We start from the raw sequence: 20,251 nt of genomic DNA, 5'->3' as shown, positions 1-20,251 counted from the left end.
GTATTATGTAGGCAGAGGCTTCAGCTTTTGTCTTTGCCTTTAATACAAGTTTGATGCATTTTATAACATCTGATGTGAAAGACCATGCACTGTGGAAGCAGCCACTGCCTTTATTCTTGTTTTAGTTCTTGTCCTTTTATTGACTAGGATACACAGCGAAAACCTGCCACCGGACATTCCTCAATAAAATACAACAAGAACTTATGCCAGGCCAGTGTGCAATACATGAAGGCATTGGCTGCACACAGTGCATAGTCATCCGCATCAGACGTATTGCTGGTGTTGTGCATATCAGCATCAGACTCGTAAAGGCAAAAACAAACCTGCAGTCTCCACCATGATAGTATCGGCTATTTTTATAATACCGTATTTGCAAGACAAAATTATTTGTGTGCGTAGTCTGAAACCGAATTAGGCTTGGCTTAACCCCAGAAAATTGGGAGGGCGAAGGGGGGGTTTAAGCCCCACCTATTTGTGGGCTTTATAAGGAAAATAACTAGAATCTGAAAAGCATATTGGTGTGATCCCAGTGTGAAGTTATTTTCCTTCATGTCCAATTGGAAATTGTACCTTTAAATAGTCAGGGAGATAAGCTGAATTTGCAACATGTCAGTTGTGTCTAGTGCACCATTGCCCTAGGGAGGCAAGTACGTATATCTTGCTTTTGCTTCATACATAATGCATAAGATGTCGACCACATTCGACACCTTAATTGTAGTTTCAGAAGACTAGAGTGGAATTGTTGTTTAGGGCATTTGTACTTGAAGTTGACTTGATAAGAGACTACATGTACATGTTTGTCTAAATTGCATCCTCCTGATGAGTTTTCGTTATATTTGCATTATAAAACAAGCTGAATAATATAAAAGGAATCTTGTCGTGATAGATTGCATTATTTGTTAAAATGCAGTGTATATTTAATCTGTATGACAACTAAATTGTACCGATGTTTTTTTTCTCTCTATGGTATTGTCAGTTTATTTCCCAGAAGAAATTCTCAAGGCAAAGTGATACATGTACATGGAAAAAAAAATTGGGAAGGGGGGGAGGCATATTGCATTTGAGAATATGTCAAATCTGGCACTCACACAGTTGCTTTTGAGCATTTCCATTAAACACAATAATCTCTTCTAGAACAGCAGGCCATACTTATTGAAATAATTTTGATAAGGCAAACATGATTTTTCTTTGAGTATGAATACAAGCCTTTTTTATTCCTCCCTCTCCAATAAAAAGCATTTTCATGATAGCGTTGAAATAACTCATGAAAACTTTTGACTTTATTCGTCATAAAAATTGGTTTTCGTCACAGAAACTTAATCATCTACTTATTTATTAAGTTCTTCTCTAATTGAAAGCAATCGGGGAGAAACTGGAATAGACACGTAAGGAAGAGAAGTACACTGTATCTGTGCCATTCTGCACTGCAACTCCTAGGTACACATGTAACTTAATCTCGCATCTTTGACTCCGCAGCCACAGTGTACATGCACATGTAGACCTATAATTTCATGCAAAAGCTTTACCTGGGGGACCTTGCATTCTAGTGGGGCTTGTTTAAGGCATATTCTACATTAGTTGGGACAGTGTCATATATGATTTAAGTTAAAGAATTGAAATGGATGAAAATTATCCCTTATCCGTAGTAACTTAAACAAAAATTGAAATTTCTTATCTTCAAATCCAGTATTTTGATTTGGTAATACTCAGTCTACCAGTATAATGACAAACTCTTCTCAGTCTTGACTAAAAGATGGACTTCGGATAGCAATTTTTGACTATCAACATCAATTTGTACATGTGGGACTCATCAACAACTCTCACAGTGAGCCAGACTGGTTTGGGTGATTCGCCGTTTTTTCGCCCTTTTTTCGCCCTTTTTTCTCCCTTTTTCCCAACAGAAAACGGCTAGAAAACGGCTAAAAAACGGCGACAAAAAAAGTGTACCGACTATGGAAAGCTAACTGTATGCAACAATGATTTTCATCAGAATAAAATAGTGAATACCTCCCTTCGAGAAAACGGATACAAAACGGCTAATAAAGGGCGAATACCTCCATTGTGGGAAACGGCTACAAAACGGCTAATAAATGGCGAATACCTTCCTTGTGGAAAACGGCTACAAAACGGCTAATAAAGGGCGAATACCTCCCTTGTGGAAAACGGCTACAAAACGGCTAATATAAGGGTGAATACCCCCATCGGTAAAAAAGCCTTCAAAACTGCTAATAAATGATGAAAGGCACAAAAAAAGTAATAAAACTAGTAATAAATAGGACTAAACAAGTACCAGCAAATAATGTTGTACCACACAAGCGGGTGAGTGCATGTACTTGAGACAACTTGGAATAACATTCATACTACCGTAATGTATGGTAGTGGATAATACCGAACAATCTTCAGTTTTTTCAATCATATCAAACCTTTTCTTAAAATTCATCAAAATTCCACCATAAAGTAATCACAAATACCTACTAAAATTTAAGAATTTTAAAATGGCTGAAATCAATCGGCCTATATCTGAAAAAAAAAAATTCTCAGCTTCCGATTTCGCCCCTCTTCGCGTGTGAAATCTTTTGTCACTTGTGGTTCGTATACCAAACACGTGTTTTCTGCTGTCATAAGAGAATTAACAAAAATCTATAATTAATTCATTTTCACCGTATTTTGTTATGTTTAGAAAATTGATACTTCATAAATATGATTTTTTTCATCATTGTTCTTTTGGAAAGATGCTGCAATGTGCTAAATGTATTGAATTATACTGTACTGTATTATTTTCTTTATCTTGGGCTTGTTACGATCGTTTGCGAAGTGGGAATGGCCGCACCCTTTCGAGAAAACCAGGATAGCTTTTCTCGAAAGGGTGGGATGAGGGAAGGGAGTCAAATAAACACACCTTCTCGGGACAACCAGGGGAGCTTTTTACGAAAGGCTGTGTTTAATAGTTTTCTGAGCCAGTTGTTTCTATGAAAATTATTCATCAAATAATAACAACAACATAATATTAATATAGGCTATTGATAGAAATGCACATATGGGGGGGGGGGGGGGCCTGTTACACCCACAAATGTGATAATCGCTCACAAATGTAATAACACTTTACCCACAAATGTAATAACGCCCAAAAATGTAATAACACTTTACCCACAAATGTAATAATTTAACCCACAAATGTAATAATGCACTTTACCCACAAATGTAATAATGACTTTACCCACAAATGTAATAAATTTGAAGGGATTTTAGACGAATCCGTTCTAAACTAAAATCTATAGTAATACGTTGATAAGGCACAAAAGTGCAAAGTCTTTTTCCAGACCCGGTTGTTTCAAAAAGTATAATATAAGTCCAAAGTCTTTTTTCCAGACCCAGTTGTTTCAGAAATTATCATATAAGTCTAGTCTTTTTTCCAGAAACGGGTCTGGAAAAAGACTTTGTCCTTTTTATATCATAATTCTTAAAAAGAAAATTTCCTCCTTTTTTATAAAGTTACACACATAATATGTTTATCAAGAAAAAAAATAATTATGTTATCGTCATCATCATCACCGCCATCAAAATCATTACCACCACCATCATTCTCGTCCTCTTCTTCCTCTTTATCCCCCTTCATTATCACCGCTATCATTATTTAATTACATCACAAATACACTATCATCCTCGATTATCATTCCGTTTTCACAAACGCTGACTATTGTAGTAGGTCTGTGATTGGACAATGTGGTTTGGGGGATTCATCCGGGTTGAAGAAACACAACGAGAGATCACAAGTGATCATTGCGTAACTTAAATTGAAACAGATTCTTCCTATTGTTAGGTGTTAACTGCAATCTTCACACCTTCATTCACACCTTCCATTGTTCACAAAAGGTGCGAGACGGTGTAATTAATTGACCCCATTGAAGTCGCAACAGCTAGTGCATTCACTCCAAAGCTTCTGTTATACATTTTAAAAGTTATCTTTCCTATAAAACGAAGTAGCTCAAGTGCATTGGGGTCTTTAACACTATAAAACACAGTTTTGATCAATATACCAACGAGATCGAACCAGCTCATGACATCATGGAGGCTGATGTATGCCTCCCCAAGAATTAAAGTATATCGAAGTGGTTTGTTGGATACTACTTACATGACCAATGGCCCAGTCACATTTCCCTTACGGCGGGTCAAAGACATCCGTTAAGACTTTTTTGTACCATCTACACATTAATAAAACGGCTGTTTTCGACTCGCCATACGCCGCGGTAGGGGAAATGTGACTGCAGCATCAGGAACATGAAAAGTGCCTTTCGCATTATCATGCGAGAGTGAAAGCAAGAAAAGAATGAAAGAAAGGAAGAAATATGGAATGACAGAAAGAATGAAAAGAGAAGAGGAGAGGAAGGGAACCAAAAAAATAAGGAAAGAAAGAAAAAAGGAGATAAAAGGAAAGTAAGAAAAGGAAGGAAGGGAAGAAAAAAATGAACAGAGAGAGAAAGGATCAGGAAAGAAAGCTAGGAAAGATTTGAAATAAGATAGAACAACAAAAAAGCAAGCAGGAAGGATAGAAGAAAGGATGAAGAAAAAAGATAGAAAAGAAAGAAAATGAACGAAAGAAAGCAATAAAGAAAGAAATGAAGAAAGAATTAAAGAGGAAAAAAAATTTATGCTTCAGCAAACAAAACAAATGTAATCATCTAACAAAAAAAATCTTACTAATATTTGTCTTTTTTATAATATATTTAAAAATTGTTAGAAAACTAAAATGTTTTAGAAACAAATAAAATTTGAAGGTGAAACATTGTCAAACTTTAATAAAATGAACATCGCGGCATCACACCATCTCTCTTCCCATTGTCTTGTCTTCTTGTTATCGGTGCAAACACGAGAAGACTCATTTTCACTCAAAACAAAAGCTGAAACAACTAGATCGATCTAGTAATGAAAACTCGATGACTGACTACGACTACATCACCAAATCATTAATCTGAGGATCCATATATATGTAATTATAAAAATGTCCTGCCGATTTTGTGATTATTTTGTTGGAAAAACTGTTAATCATGTGAGATTGTTCACTTTGATTCAGAGTTTGCAAATCTCCTCCGATCATGCAAGCCTGCCACACACCACACAGGCAGGCAGGCCAAGCCACGTGTGGCAGCTGGTACATGTACACTGTATGCTAACTTTGCGTGTGTGTGTGTGTGTGTGTGTCTGTGTGTAGATCCCAGAAAATCACGGAAAATGGCTTGCAGTTTGAATTGATCTGAGTTATTTTTTAACTTTTTTTTTTTCTATCTCTCCTGTATTTTTGCTTGTGAAATATGGGAGAACTTTGTAAACTTTGATCTTACACTGAAGCTAGGGCATGACCAGTTTTGAAAAAGGGCACGTCGCGGCCAGGTAGAAAAAAAGTGCATGGCCTTTTTGGCCGTGAATTGATCACTTTTTGTAAAGGCATCACGGCCAGTTATAGGGGCATCTACGGCCTGCATATTGTACACGATCGAAATTTTAAGAAAACGTATTTTACAAAGAAAAAAAGTAACGCTGTATTTTGGGTGAAAAAACGTAACAAATACGGCAAAAACATAACGGTTGGCATCTCTGTCAGAAGAGTCCCAAACAAATTTAATCAAAAAAATAATGAAAAAAAAAGTAAAAAACATAAGAAATACATACAGAATTGCAAAAACAATAAGACAAAAGAAATTGATCTGATATCACAATTTTGTTCATGTAGACAAAGAGTTCTTATACCAAAAAAAATAGAACATTCTGAGCTTTATAAAGAAAGTTAGAGGAAAAAGTATGATTTTGCATACTAATTACGCATGAATTAGCATAATTACTTAATAGCGATCTGCATGAAACAAATTACGATACAATTTTGTAGATTACTTCCCTGACAACCTGCGTGCCAATATTCGGCGCGAGAAATTTGGCATTTTTTTAGTAAATAGGGCAAATTTAAGCTCTTTAACTACATTCGACTTTGAATGATTTATTGTTCTCCATCATAAAAGACCACAAATAGTAGAGGGGGATTTGATATTATGCCCCCCTTTCCAAAAAGTGAGGGACAGGTCCCCCTCGGGTTCCCGCCCATGAAGAAGGGAAAATAAGAGTAAAGAATAAAGTATTCAAAGAAGTTTCAATCCAATTCAATTAAATTTTATTTTCATCTGATTGACATTTTATCAAATTCCACATGAAATATCAAAAATGTTGAAATAAAACAATTAATGTAGTAGGCCTATACAATATGTAAATAAGATTTATGAAAGAAGGCGTAACCCCCCCCCCCCCCCCCCGAAAGTAAAATAAAAAATTGTTTACATGAATGAAATGAGAATTATTATCAAATATTACCCATGAAAACTAGAGCTTATTTCCAAAAGGAGTTCTTCAGAAAATCTTAAGTTGGCAGAAAAATTGCAAATATATATTCTACGTTTTCTAGTCACTTTTTCTCAATGCATATCACACATTTTCACATTTCTTTTTGCCATTTTATGCAATGCACTTCGTACTACCCATTTGCCCTTTTCTTTTTTTTTCTAACCTTTTTTTTCTGTTTCATGCTCTCACCTCTTACTACTCATTTGCCCTTTTCTCTCCGTTGTCCCGCCACTTTCTCTCCCTTTCATGCAATGCACTCCTTGGGACCCATTCACAATTTCCTCTCCGTCTATGCACTGCACGCCTTATACCCATTCGCCCTTTTGTCTCCGTTTTCTCGCCCTTTTCTCTCCGTTTTATGCAACGCGCGCCTTACTACCCATTCGCCCTTTTGTCTCCGTTTTCTCGCCCTTTTGTCTCCGTTTATTAGCCGTTTTCTTTCAGTATCTTCACTCCTCTAACAGGATCCTCGTCCTTAACATTCGCCGTTTTCTCGCCGTTTTCATGGGGAAATCAATAGCTCCGCTAATATTAAACAATCATGGCACTCCATAATAATTCAAGATTTACGTAAGAAACCTAATGTAGCCGTTTTTTGGCCGTTTTTTCTCCAAAAATTCTCCCTTTCTTCGCCCTTTTCTAGCCGTTTTCAAAACGGCGAAAAAACTGCAACTTTGAATTTCCCATAGGTTATAACACACAAAACGGCGAAAAAACTGCAGTGGCTCACTGTGTCTTACAAAAACAAAATTTTTGTTCTGTTTTAATTTCATTCTCTTATGTTGGAAAATATGCATGTAGTTTGAAAGTATATTTTTCACAGCATGAGATTCATTGAATCATTGATATTTACCTGATTTTTGCTTTTAGGTTCCTTAACCATAACTTGAACAAAAAAATAGATCTGAAATGAAGTCTTATTGCATTCAGGACACTACATCGAATGTTTGGGCTTTGGAAATTGTTTTAAAAAGAAAACTAAAAATATCACTTCTGGTGTCTAATTTTCATATTTTCTGCAATTTACTTGTAAACACTTGAATCTAATTTGTTATGAATTCATTAAATCTAAAATAAAAATTCAATCACAAGGCTTTACATTAGTAATTATTGATACAAACTTTAGATTATTTTCTTGCACCTTTTTTAGTAGTCAGGGGTGTGAGAGATCAGATTTTTATCTGATTTCAGATTTTTTTGGTTTTGATTTTCAGCTTAATTTCAGCTTCTTTTTGGCTTTCCTCTGTACAAAAAGTATGGGAGCTCTTTCTATTTCAGATTTTTTCAACACTCTTCAGCTTTTTTCAGATCTTTTTATTTGTGACCACTCACACCCCTGAGTAGTTTTTAAGTTGAAATGCGAAATCCATTTACACTACACGTATAGCACTCTTGTTTGGAGAGTAAAAGATCTTATTTTTTATTCAAAGAGAATAATTCATTTTATGTCATGATAGAATTTGTTAACCTAGATATTTCAGATTTTCTGTAAAGACTTGACACAATAGATTCCAATACAATGTTGCCCCTATAGTTATACGTTTTGGGGGAGGGGGCCGTTTCCACTTGAAACTATAAAACTATGGAGGCAGTGTAGCTCAGTCGGTTAGAGCGCATGTTTCGGATTAGATCGTATATCTCAACGTGAGGGGTTCGAGCCCCACTCATGCCGAAATGAGTCTAACAACAAATATGCTATAGCATTGTGTGTAAGCGTGCCATTCAGTGCAGGTGTGAATGCAGTTGGAAAACACTCCGTCCATCGGAAAGGATGCAAATGTCGGTCCCGTGTATAGGAGAGTCACAACCTATGCACGTTAAAACCAATACAATATTCGTCAAAGAGTAGGGTGTTCACCCGGTGTATTGCACCTGCCGGTTAAGTCAATCTTGGCGTTCATATGCCATAATAATCAATATAATGATTGTGGGCATTAACGGAAAGACAAGATAAAAGGTGAAACATTTGCTTGATCACATCCTTAGCATTTTCAGAACCATCACCTCTAGAATTTTCATCATGTACATGTACACTGTACAAAGTGGAATGCAGTTCCATTCATGTGACCTTCCCCTTCGTGTATGTGTGATATCAGATTGAGAGTTGGTGTGCGATACTAATTGAGTCGATTAGATTTTTATTGGTGCATATTCGGTCGCATTGACATGTATTTGATTTTGCTGCAACAACAAACTTTAACAATAGATCCCCCAAGATCAATTGTCAGATGGGTTGTGAATTTGCTGCTCTAATTTTTCATCATGGATTCTACTTGTTTATAGGTAGGATCCATGCTTTAATCATGCTGTTCATTTTATTCTATCTATTTAATTCAACTGATAAAAAACCATAGTACTATGCTTTGAAGGGGGGGGGGGGGGCGGGGGTACAGATTAAAAGTCTTAAGGTCACATTACATGGGAGACATCATTTTAATGTACACAATGTCTTCTTGTATAGGACTCAAGTGAATACACTCTAAAGACAGTTGATTAATATCATGCAGGGTTGCTGTCAGAAACACTTTATAGAGGAATTCTGCAGTATGTCCCATAAATAACGACCCAGCCAGCATCCCGCCCGGTGCTCATTATATGCTCCAATACCGAGTACTACTGGCGCACAGATTGCATTTTGGAGCCCATAAGGCCAGCGCTTTACCACGATTATACAAGGAGCAGCCTTGGTGCTATCGAATTCAACTAAAAATGAGATAACGAGAGGCGTACTGTTGGTGCAGGATGCCATTTGTGATGCATGTGAGGCTGTCTCCATGCAATCAATACACAAGTGAGGTAGCACTGATGATGAATGGCTTTTGCCTATGATGACCTTAAGGAAGTCACCAACTGTCCCTGATTATTCTTTACCTGCATTCCCACTGGTTCATCTTCTCCTGTACTATAATACTATAAAGGTTATTAAACTGCCATCTCTCAGGTCTCCAGAGTCTGAATTGAAAAAGATTACAATGGAAATTTTTATTTTCCTCCTCAATTTTACATACGGTACTTATACTTTTAAGTTGGTTGGTATCCTCGTTTTATATAGGAGCAAACTACATCCTGCATTCTACCTTTTATATTTACATATGTACATATTATGCTATAAAAGGATTACTCAATTTCTTGTATCGTGCATTGCTTCAAAAGCATAGTAATGGCAAATTCGATTCCCAGGGAGGAAAAAAATTATGTTCACATGAATTTGTACAAAACAATCACATTGTTTTGTTGCAAGAAAATTGAATTTTACTTACAACTTCAAAGGGTCACATGTTGATCGGTAGTGAGAGAGATGGCGCTGTGGATATTTAATTAATGTTAGCCGAAATAAAATTAAGTGTATATTGTGATCTTAATTTAGCCTGGCTCGGAATGGACGGAATACCGGAATCCGTCCAATGTGTTTGGGTTAGGGTTCTGGTGTTGGTATTTTTTTTCGTTCCAGTATTCCGTTAAAACAATGTAATACATAACAAATAGTTTTCTTCTTCTGAATATTTTGATGAAATTTTCAGTGTTATGCTCAATTTGGATTTTTCTCTTTTTATTCAAATCAACTTATGGTTTGGGTGGACTTGTCCTTTAATAATATTCTTTTCCATAATCCCAACGATATGAACATGTATCCTTTTCCTTCTTCAATTGAAAGCAAAGGTTATGAAGAGAGGTTTTCTTGTAATATTTGTTGTCCAAGGTTTTGTTGAGCGTAATTGGTGGAGGGGAATTGTTATCTTACATTACCCAGTGTGCATTGTATTGAGAAAAAAAATAGCAAAACAACAAGCAAAGAAATACAAAACGACACAGATTTCAAAGACTTTAGCAAATGTTCCAGGAGTGTTATGATATACAAATACATGTAAATTGCATGAATGGAATATTTAATTACATGTTGTGCGTATACATGTACATGTAGTCTAGTCTGCTTAAAACATTCTACACAAAGGCTGAATTCATTGATGAATTAATTTGAATTGTGGATTACCACACTGAAATCACCACAAGAATATTTAAAGAAAAAAAAAATTCTGAATTGAAAAATGAAATCTCTGAATAGCATCGAAGCAGATATTTTGTTATTAAAGAATGATTTGTATGCATGTGGTAATCTATAATTTTCATGTTGTTTGCTTGCTGTTTCAATTCTCCTCTTTGCTCTCTTTTTTCTATATTTTCTTTTTGTCTCTCTGTCTCTTCTCTCTTTGTTTTCTTTCTTTCTTTGCAGTTTGTTTCACTCTTCTTTCTAATCAAATCTTTATCTCTCTCTCTCAAATCCTTCTCAGAAATCCCACCTAAACTAGATAAATAATGTATTTTGCTATTGATTATGAAATCTATCTCAAGGCAAGTAACAAATTTTGGTATTGAAAAGAGACTTGAATATTATTTACTTTCATTTGAAAGTTAGAAAGTTATGAGCATGTCTTAATTTCAGAGGAGTTCAAGTCAAAAGGTCAACAATTTTTTTTAATGCAAATTTAAAAAAATGTATTTACATGTATACAAACCAGTTGATACTGAAGGAGATATGATTTTCAAAACAGATTCAGCCTTTTTAATTACATTGAATGTCTACAGTAGGCCTTATTTTCTTGGACAATATGATCATTATGAGAATCGTTTTTAAATTATATTACTCTGTATGTGTTTGAAATGAAGTTGTTTCCAGTTGTATCTTCATTCTAGCAGAAAGGTACACTTTAAGTACTGCTTTTTAAGATAATAAAGAATAAAATCAACAGAATAAAGTATTCCTAATTTTCCATGATATAAACTAAAAAAGAATTTGAGTCCATTTCTTTCTATATGAAGTGCTAATTTTCATATTCCTCATTCTGGATTAAACAAAATGATAATGTTTTATAGAATTCATATAATTTTTTTAGTCTATACTTTATCTTATACTTTCTTTTCTTATTTTATTACTTGTGCACAGCAAGATAAAAAATAAAATCTGTGCTTTTTGTTTTTTTGTATGTTTTATTGAAATAAATTAATATAATTACATATTTACAAGATTGGAATGAATCGAAATAAGTACTTAATGTATAAGAAAAATCTGTACTTGATAAATGAGCTGGCAACTAGCACTCCATAATCCAAGTTTAATCTAGACTTAAAATGAGAAAACCATGTAGTGCATTAGAAATAAGGTAGGGTTTAATTGTAAGTACAAAGTTTGTTTTTAAATATGCATACTAAGACTCCTGTTACATCTGAAAGTTTCCTACCCGAGACCCGACCGAGTCCACTTGCAACCTTGACTGGATTATTGGTGGATTAGCTTCGCGAACGGACCGAGTCCGAAATGTGGTCTGTTTACATCACAGCGTTTATTCCCTCCCCTATCGGTACGGTTGCGAGCGGTATCCGATTGCTGACACCAAAGGGCGCTCTCGATCTAGGCTCTGAATAATTTGCGCGCGCTAATCGTTACACTCGTCGGCTGCTAGCTCGCCATTTGGTTACGATTGGATAGCAGTTGTTCTAGATATTTAAAACCCCGAAAAGTACAGACCCCCGAATACATTATGAAGAATATTAATGTGTATTCCCTGATTCGGGAAAGTCGTAAGCAATTTCCTTCTTTCCACTCAAATCAAAGACTTTATCAATCACAATTCACATGTCGCATTCCGCAAAACATTCGAAGAACGACGGGGCTGGGGAGGGGATAGCGCGCGCTATGATGTAATTTGACAGCTGGCGAACGGACCGAGATAGGTTCGAAAGCTTGTGTGCGTTTACATCTACGAATCGGTGGACCGGGGCCGGCCCGATACCTACCCGAGACTACCTCTGGATGTGGTCTCGGGTAGGTTCGCTAAAAGGTGGCCCGAGGTAGGTTTGGGATGTTACATCTGATTTCTGCATGACCCGAGGTAGGCCCCGGGCCGGCCCGAGGTAGGGAATCTCTCAGATGTAACAGGGGTCTTACAGTGTACATTTTTATGTACACTGTGAGTTTATAAGATATAAATACAAAAGGCAATAATCCGGCTCAATAAAGACTCTATTACATGTGCTGTTTTTACATTAACCTTAATAACCTGGAGAGCATTTTATTAAGAGTTGATTTTCACTATTTAATACATGTACGCCCTCAACCAATCAGATGCTAGGATTTCAGTAACTTAATACAGTTGTCATTGAAATATCTTGCAGTATAAACTATATGTTTCATGAAATGCTCCTCTGAAATCTGATGAAGATATGAAGTGATATGCCTGAGGGTGTACACAGTACTCTAATAGTAGCCATAGAGATCTGTAGTAGCATACTATTATCATTATCACTTATATCAGTGTAAAAAGCTGTTTCTTTATAATTGACTTCAAATGCATGTACTTAACATGTACATGTTGGGGAGGAAAATGAATGCATCATAATGTGTGTGCCATTATCAGACAGAGTTAGAGTGACCTGTCAACCTGACTACACATACATTAGACTTCCATTTAATTTAAAATACACATTTTATTCCTACATTACTGGCAATGTATTGTATGGCCTACAGTAGTATACAAATATACTGGGTTTGAGAAAGTATAATGGAAATATTTTATCTGAGGTTGGTTCAGCAACTATTTTTTTTCCCCGAGTACTGTACCATTTCCGGACAAAGAAATAAGTGATTTTTTTCAGTTGTTTTTAACGGCTTCGTGCCGTCTCTCTTGTGTGTGGCGGTATCTTACAAATAGGAAAGAGAAAATAAGCTGGTGCGCGGGTAGTAATTTTATAACGGGACTTCGGGGGGGGGGGGGGGGGGGATAAAAAGAAGAAAAGCACCAGCTTAAGTCACACTATAACCACAATGCAAGCTCTCACTCCCATTTGGCTGTGACAAAAGGTATTACCAAGTATACTTGGCATCTGTTTATAATTTTGCCAGGGAACTTCGCTTCTTTGAAAATCAATGACTTAAGAATAAAGTCGAAATTAGTTTCATGAAGGTAGGTGCGTTTGTTAATCAAACTTTTATGGACAACTCTTGATTGATCATAATAATCGCTTCCCACTACCCGCGGCTCATACCCCTCTAAATGACATTGCCCTGGGGCCTGGGCGGCTATGCCCAGCCACCCGATGTGTTGTGAACTTCTACAGACTTCTACGGTACATGTTCGGGGTTACGACAGGCTGATAATTATTATTTTCTTGAGTCTTTCTCTAGCCTTGTCATGACAACAGACATCAAATATCATGTCAGCCATATGAAATAAACCACAACCGATTTCTCTGTGAAAAAACTTTGTTCAGGGGGAAATGGACTTTTTTTTTCAGGCTGAGTCTGGCTCAGACCTATCACCATGGATAAACCGCACTCCCGACTTTTGCTTCTATCCCGCCGAGGAAAAGGTGCGGTGAATAGACCGTTACTTACGGTAGTACATGTGTATGTTGATAATTTTCTACATTGTTATCCCATTCTGAATCTCAAATACCAGTACTGCATGATGTTATAGTGTATACGAATTAAAGTAAGTGTAATGGTACATACATGTTCATATATGAAGTGAACATTTTTTGTCTCACCTGCATAGCAGAGTGAAATTTTGTCATAACTACGAAAGTATATGGACCTAGTTGATGAAACTTGGCCATAAGGGTAAACAAGTATTACTGAACATCCTGCCTGAGTTTCGAGTCACAAGACTAAGGTCAAAGGTCATTTAGGGTAAATGAACTTTGACCAAGTTGGGGGTATTTGTTGAATTACCATCATAACTACGAAAGTATATGGACCTAGTTGATGAAACTTGGCCATAAGGGTTAACAAGTATTACTGAACATCCTGCCTGAGTTTCGAGTCACAAGACTAAGGTCAAAGGTCATTTAGGGTAAATGAACTTTGACCAAGTTGGGGGTATTTGTTGAATTACCATCATAACTTTGAAATTTTATGGGTCTGATTCATATAACTTGGACATAAGAGTAATCAAGTATCACTGAACATCTTGTGCAAGTTTCAGGTCACATGACCAAGGTCAAAGGTCATTTAAGGTCAATGAACTTTTGCCATGTTGGGAGTATTTGTTGAATTACCATCGTAACTTTGAAACTTTATGGATCTGATTCATGAAACTTGGACATAAGAGTAATCAAGTATTACTGAACATCCTGCCTGAGTTTCGAGTCACAAGACTAAGGTCAAAGGTCATTTAGGGTAAATGAACTTTGACCAAGTTGGGGGTATTTGTTGAATTACCATCATAACTACGAAAGTATATGGACCTAGTTGATGAAACTTGGCCATAAGGGTTAACAAGTATTACTGAACATCCTGCCTGAGTTTCGAATCACAAGACTAAGGTCAAAGGTCAATGAACTTTGGCCATGTTGGGGGTATTTGTTGAATTACCATTATAGCTCTGAAAGTGTATTGGTCTAGTTCATAAAACTTGGATATAGTAATCAAGTATCACTGAACATCCTGTGCGAGTTTCAGGTCACATGACAGAGGTCAAAGGTCAATGAACTTTGGCCATGCAGTTTATTTATATAGAAGAAGTATCCTCTCGAACATCAAGGAGCACAAATAAGATGATAATCATGGTGCCATATGCCTGTACAGCCTTTTACCAGAAATCATTTTTTGTCACAGGCCCATTGCATTGGAATGAATTACCCGAACACCTCCGATTCATAGAAGACATTAAACAGTTTAAACGGGAAATGGCAAAATGGGAAAAAACATTTGATATGTAATAGGGACTAATGGTAGAATCTATTCTATTCTTTCTCCTCATTTTGTACACATCTTTTTCATGTGTATATATAATTTTCGTTTACTTTTAGGTAACATTTGTACAGTATCATATTTTATCTATTTTGTTATTTTCCATAGTTAATTATGATTGTTTCATTATTTAATTTGTCAATATTAGTATTTATGCTCTATTCTTTGTTTATATCCGAATGTGTCACCATGTTTTATATTTGTGTTTGTTTACGAAGGGCCCCAACGAAAACCAGCTTGTTGCTGATTGGGCTTCCCTTCTTTTAAATATTTGAAATAAATAAATAAATAAATAAAATATAGGGGGTATTTGTTGAATTACCATCATAACTTTCAAAGCTTATAGATCTAGTCTATGAAGTATGGATATAGGGGTAATCAAGTATCACTGACAAGTCTTAGGTCACATGATTAAGGTCAAATGTTATTTATTGTCAATGAACATAGTATTGTGACATTATATGAATTGTGTTTTTTGTGAATAATTATGTTATAGTAGTTTTCAAAGTCAGCACTGCTGCTATATTGAATCGTGTGATGCAGGTGAGACTGCCAGAGGCGCTCCACTTGTTATAGTTAGGTGGACTGGGTAAAACATTCATGTGCTCATTCATGTTTAAATGTTACAAAATGTTGCTTTGTATTATTAGGCCCTATAACATGAAGCTTCTGGCTTGATCATAGAGCAGATTTTTAGGATTGACCCCTTTGATCATTATAAATTTATATGCAATCAATTGTACAATCAAATATACGATCAAGAGCTACACTTTGTATGACAGGGTCCTAGTTCTTTTTATGGTCATGTTTATCAATGACCCTTTTGAAACCTCAATGGGAAGATTTGTTGACTTAGCAGCAGTATAAGAACATTTTCCAAGAAATCCACATTGGTTTCCTGTTTGCATATTTACATGTACCTTCAAAGATTTGATGATCATTTACATTGTGTCTAAAACTGTCTATTGAAGCTTGATACAATGATGATGGATACCTTTATGTAATGTATGTATGCATATGGTGTGTCCTTAGGACTCCTAGATAAAATGTGATTGCTCAGTACTACATGCACTTCATTTTATACGGACAGGTCTTTCTGCTGCCTTTCACACACTTTGCACACAGTAGTCTGGCAGTGAAAATCTCAAAACATAATATTGTTGTCATAGGATTCATCTGTTTACTTTGCAAGACTGCATGTACACATGTAGAGTTTCACATTTTCAATTTGATTCATTTATTAACCATATTATTAACCATATAAAAATATTCAAATACAATGTAATATAACATATATCAATGCATAAATGTACCAACACATGTACAACATATGAATATAATTTATACATTCATGTAAAAAAAAAAATCAAAATGGTAAAAGAGGCAACCAAATAAATTAAAGGAGAATGAAACCTTTGGAATAAGATAGCTTGTGTCAAAAATCAAAGAAACAGATCAACGAAAGTTTGAGAAAAATCTGACAAATAATGAGAAAGTTATGAGCATTTGAATATTGCGATCACTAATGCTATGGAGATGCTCAAATTGGCAATGTGACAAAGATGTGTGATGTCACTTGTGAACAACTCTCCCCATTACTTTAGTATATATTTCACTTAAATTGCCTCTTTTATCAAATCTATCAGTAGATCGTGTGTTCTTTCTATTGGAGGGCATGTAATACAGATTTTTAAAGAATACATCATGAATAAAGAGTTTGTATCACCAAAAGAAAAAGCAAAAAGAGACATTTTGAGGGTATTTTATAGTCCATCAAAGGGAAAGTTGTTCACATGTGACATCACACATCCTTGTCGCATTGCCAATGTTAGGATCTCCATAGCATTAGTGATTGCAATATTCAAATGCTCATAACTTTCTCATTATTTGTCCGATTTTTCTCAAAAATTTCTTTGTTCTTATTCTTTGATTTTTCTGTTTCGACACAAGCCTACTTGTTCCAAAGGTTTCATTCCCCTTTAAAATCTTGTAGGCAGGTGCTCCTTTACAAGCATTAAATAAATCGTTCAATTCAATAGACGTAATCATTATACATTCACACCCAACACACATCCATGACCCATTATACTCAAACAAAAGAAAGCGAGAGAGAGGGGGGAGGAGAGTATGTTTAGAAAAGGGAAAGGGAATCGAGATGAATAACTACTAATTAACTACTAATTAATTTTTCCCCAGAAAATTTAAAATTATTTTTCCCTTCCACTTTATATATATGTGTGTGTGTGTGTGTGTATATCCCTCATTATTTTTTATGTCATACACACTTGTTATAGAAAAATATTTTCAGTCATCATGGACCATCAAATATGTGAATAAAGCATACTGTACTTGATATATAGGGCAGCAGCTCATGTGTGACATCACAAAATTCAAACCTTCATATTCCATAACTACATGTATGTCATTCTTTTGTTAGTGTTCTAAAAATTAATCTTGAATATTATCTCTCATTTTCAGCTGTCTTCTGACAAGCATTTGAACTTTATTAGATTACATGTAAATCACACATTCACTTTGGACATGTTCATTTTTATGCACTTTCTTAAATCACTTTGATGCTTCCTGCACATGAAAGTATGCCATATCTATAGTATCCTGCAGTGTAACATACACTTTGATGTATGCCTTCAATTTTTTTTTAATATGTAAAATGTTGCCCCAGTGCATTAAAAGCTATTCCGTTCATGACAATTCTGAGAATCCAACAGTACGTGTACTACATACATGTATTGATGTACATTGTTGAGAGGCCCTATGTGTACACATCTATTCTAGATGTATTGCCGATTTGCGATTACAGATTTGTGTATGAGCAAGGACCGACCATGAAATGTGGGAGCATGCCATCAGAAGGAAATTTTATGATATTTTCTCAAAATGCCATGCTCCTGCATGTATTTCTCCATCATTCTATCTCGTATATTAATATACACATTTTTCTTTCTATCTCTGATCATGTACATATCTGTCTTCTACTTTTACTCTCAGCTTTTGTAAACACACTGCAGACTCCTTTGCTCTTACACTTCTATACCCATTGCAGTTATGCGTACATTTTGTCCCCATCCATCTTTTCTTATCCCTTCTCCCCTCCATTCCCCCTCTTCCTGCCTCCCTCACTTCCTCTCTCCTTTCTTTATTACTTTCCCTCCCTCTCTCTTTTCTCCTCTCCCTTTTCCTTTCTCCTCTTCCCTTCTCTCGATCCCCTCGTCCTCTTTCCTTCCTTTCACCCCTCTCTCACAATCACATTTCTAATTTCTCCCTCCACACATTCCTAGCTATCCACCATCGTCCTATCACTCTCTTTCTACCCCCCCCCCCATACATTGTAGTTCCCATTCCAAATCCTGTTTCCCCTTCAAGAGCTACCATGTCATCATCTTCCACACCCTAGTTCAAAGGCATTGCAGCCTACAATGTAAGCCCAGGCCTACACAAGCTCTCCCAGCGCTGACTGATATTCTAATCAGTGATCTAAAATAGACATCATTGGTTGGTACCTCAATTGAGACAACATGTCCAATTGGCTGTGACAAGGAAGGTGATAAAATACCTTGGTTCAGTCTGCTGTAAAGCGCAAGAAGGCCTTGTGTCGCTTCTACTTGTAATGTATGTTTGCGTATACACAGCGCCTTTCTGAATCTCAGCGTGTTTACATAAATGCCTTTGCTATGAAGTCTGCTGTACATGTACAGTACAGTGTTAAAAGGCTGTTTCATTATTCTGCTGAATATAGAGAATTGATCTATAAACTGTCTTGAATATCGTTTGTGGCAGATCTTAGGGCGACTTTAGAAAAGATGGTCGCCCCAAGCATTCAATTTGGGGGGTATGTAGGGGCAAGTTGGGCTGTCATGAAGGCAAAATTCCCCTTTGCCCTCATTTACACTGGCACATACAGTACTCAGTGCCTTTCTGGATTTCAGCCTTGTGTAAATTGATACCACCAAGTCTACAGTATGTGATGAGGAATGGGTTTTGAAGATGGACGGGATGGTTCAGTGGGATGCCATGAATGTTTTCACAAATGTTTGCCGTTATCCTCTCCTTCAGCTCCCCACACCGTTGGAATGTATGTCCCCATTCTAACCTTGACAAGCTGTCATCACAATAAATATATACATTGTACAGTACAACATTATATGATGTACTTTAGCATGTACACCTTGGAAAGATACATTATTATTAGAAGTTCAAGGTTCTGTTTAAAACTCAAAATGTTTTTCCTTGACATGTATTCATGAATTTGTTGGAGGGGAGCGAGGGGCAATATTTGTTTTAGTTTTGTATCCCCCCCAAAAAAAAAAACAGAAATATACTGTAGTGATCATTTGAAATACTTAGTACCCCTCTGTAAATTTTATTACAGAACATGCCTTATGAAGAATTTGTGGAACACTTTTTTTCCAAACCCTCTTTTTCTTTGAAAAAAATCCCTTTCTTAAAGGTCAAGTCCACCACTACAAAATGTTGATTTGAATAAATAGAGAAGATCAAACTTGCATAACACTGAAAATTTCATCAAAATCGGACGTAAAATAAGAAAGTTATGGCATTTTAAAGTTTCGCTTATTTTTTACAAAACAGTGATATGCACAACTCTGTGTCATGCAAATGAGTCAGTCGATGACGTCCATCACTCACTATTTCTTTTTGTTTTCTATTGTTTGAATTAAACAATATTTCATTTTTTACAGATTTTACTATAGGGACCGACTTGACTGAACCATATAGTATTAAACAATGCTAATTCCACATGTTCAGGGAGGAATTAATCACTGTTTCACTTGACAATGAGGAGAAAATTAGAATATTTCATATTTCATATAATAAAATACAAAAGAAATAGTGAGTGGATGACGTCATCAGTTTCCTCATTTGCATACCAACCAGGATGTGCATATAACTGTTTTGTAAAATTAAGCGAAACTTTAAAATATCATAACTTTCTTATTTCACATCCGATTTTTATGAAATTTTCAGTGTTATGCTTGTTGGATTTTTCTCTTTTTATTCAAATCAAGTTTTTGTTGGGGTGGACTTGTCCTTTCAGTATGTTCCTTCATGTATTTCCTGTGTATTAATTATTAAAACAAG

General features: G+C 35.8%; 1 protein-coding gene across 1 annotated transcript in view; it reads left to right on the top strand.

Annotated features, from left to right (window-relative positions):
* LOC129272120 (cAMP-dependent protein kinase catalytic subunit 1-like) overlaps positions 1-20,251 on the top strand; it is a 127,432-nt gene that overhangs the window by 95,659 nt on the left and 11,522 nt on the right. The window lies entirely within an intron of this gene.

This window comes from Lytechinus pictus, chromosome 11 (assembly GCF_037042905.1).
Source record: "Lytechinus pictus isolate F3 Inbred chromosome 11, Lp3.0, whole genome shotgun sequence".
In the NCBI taxonomy this organism is placed as follows: domain Eukaryota; kingdom Metazoa; phylum Echinodermata; class Echinoidea; order Temnopleuroida; family Toxopneustidae; genus Lytechinus; species Lytechinus pictus.
Note: the sequence above shows the minus strand (reverse complement) of the source record. Positions and strands in the feature narration are given on the sequence as shown.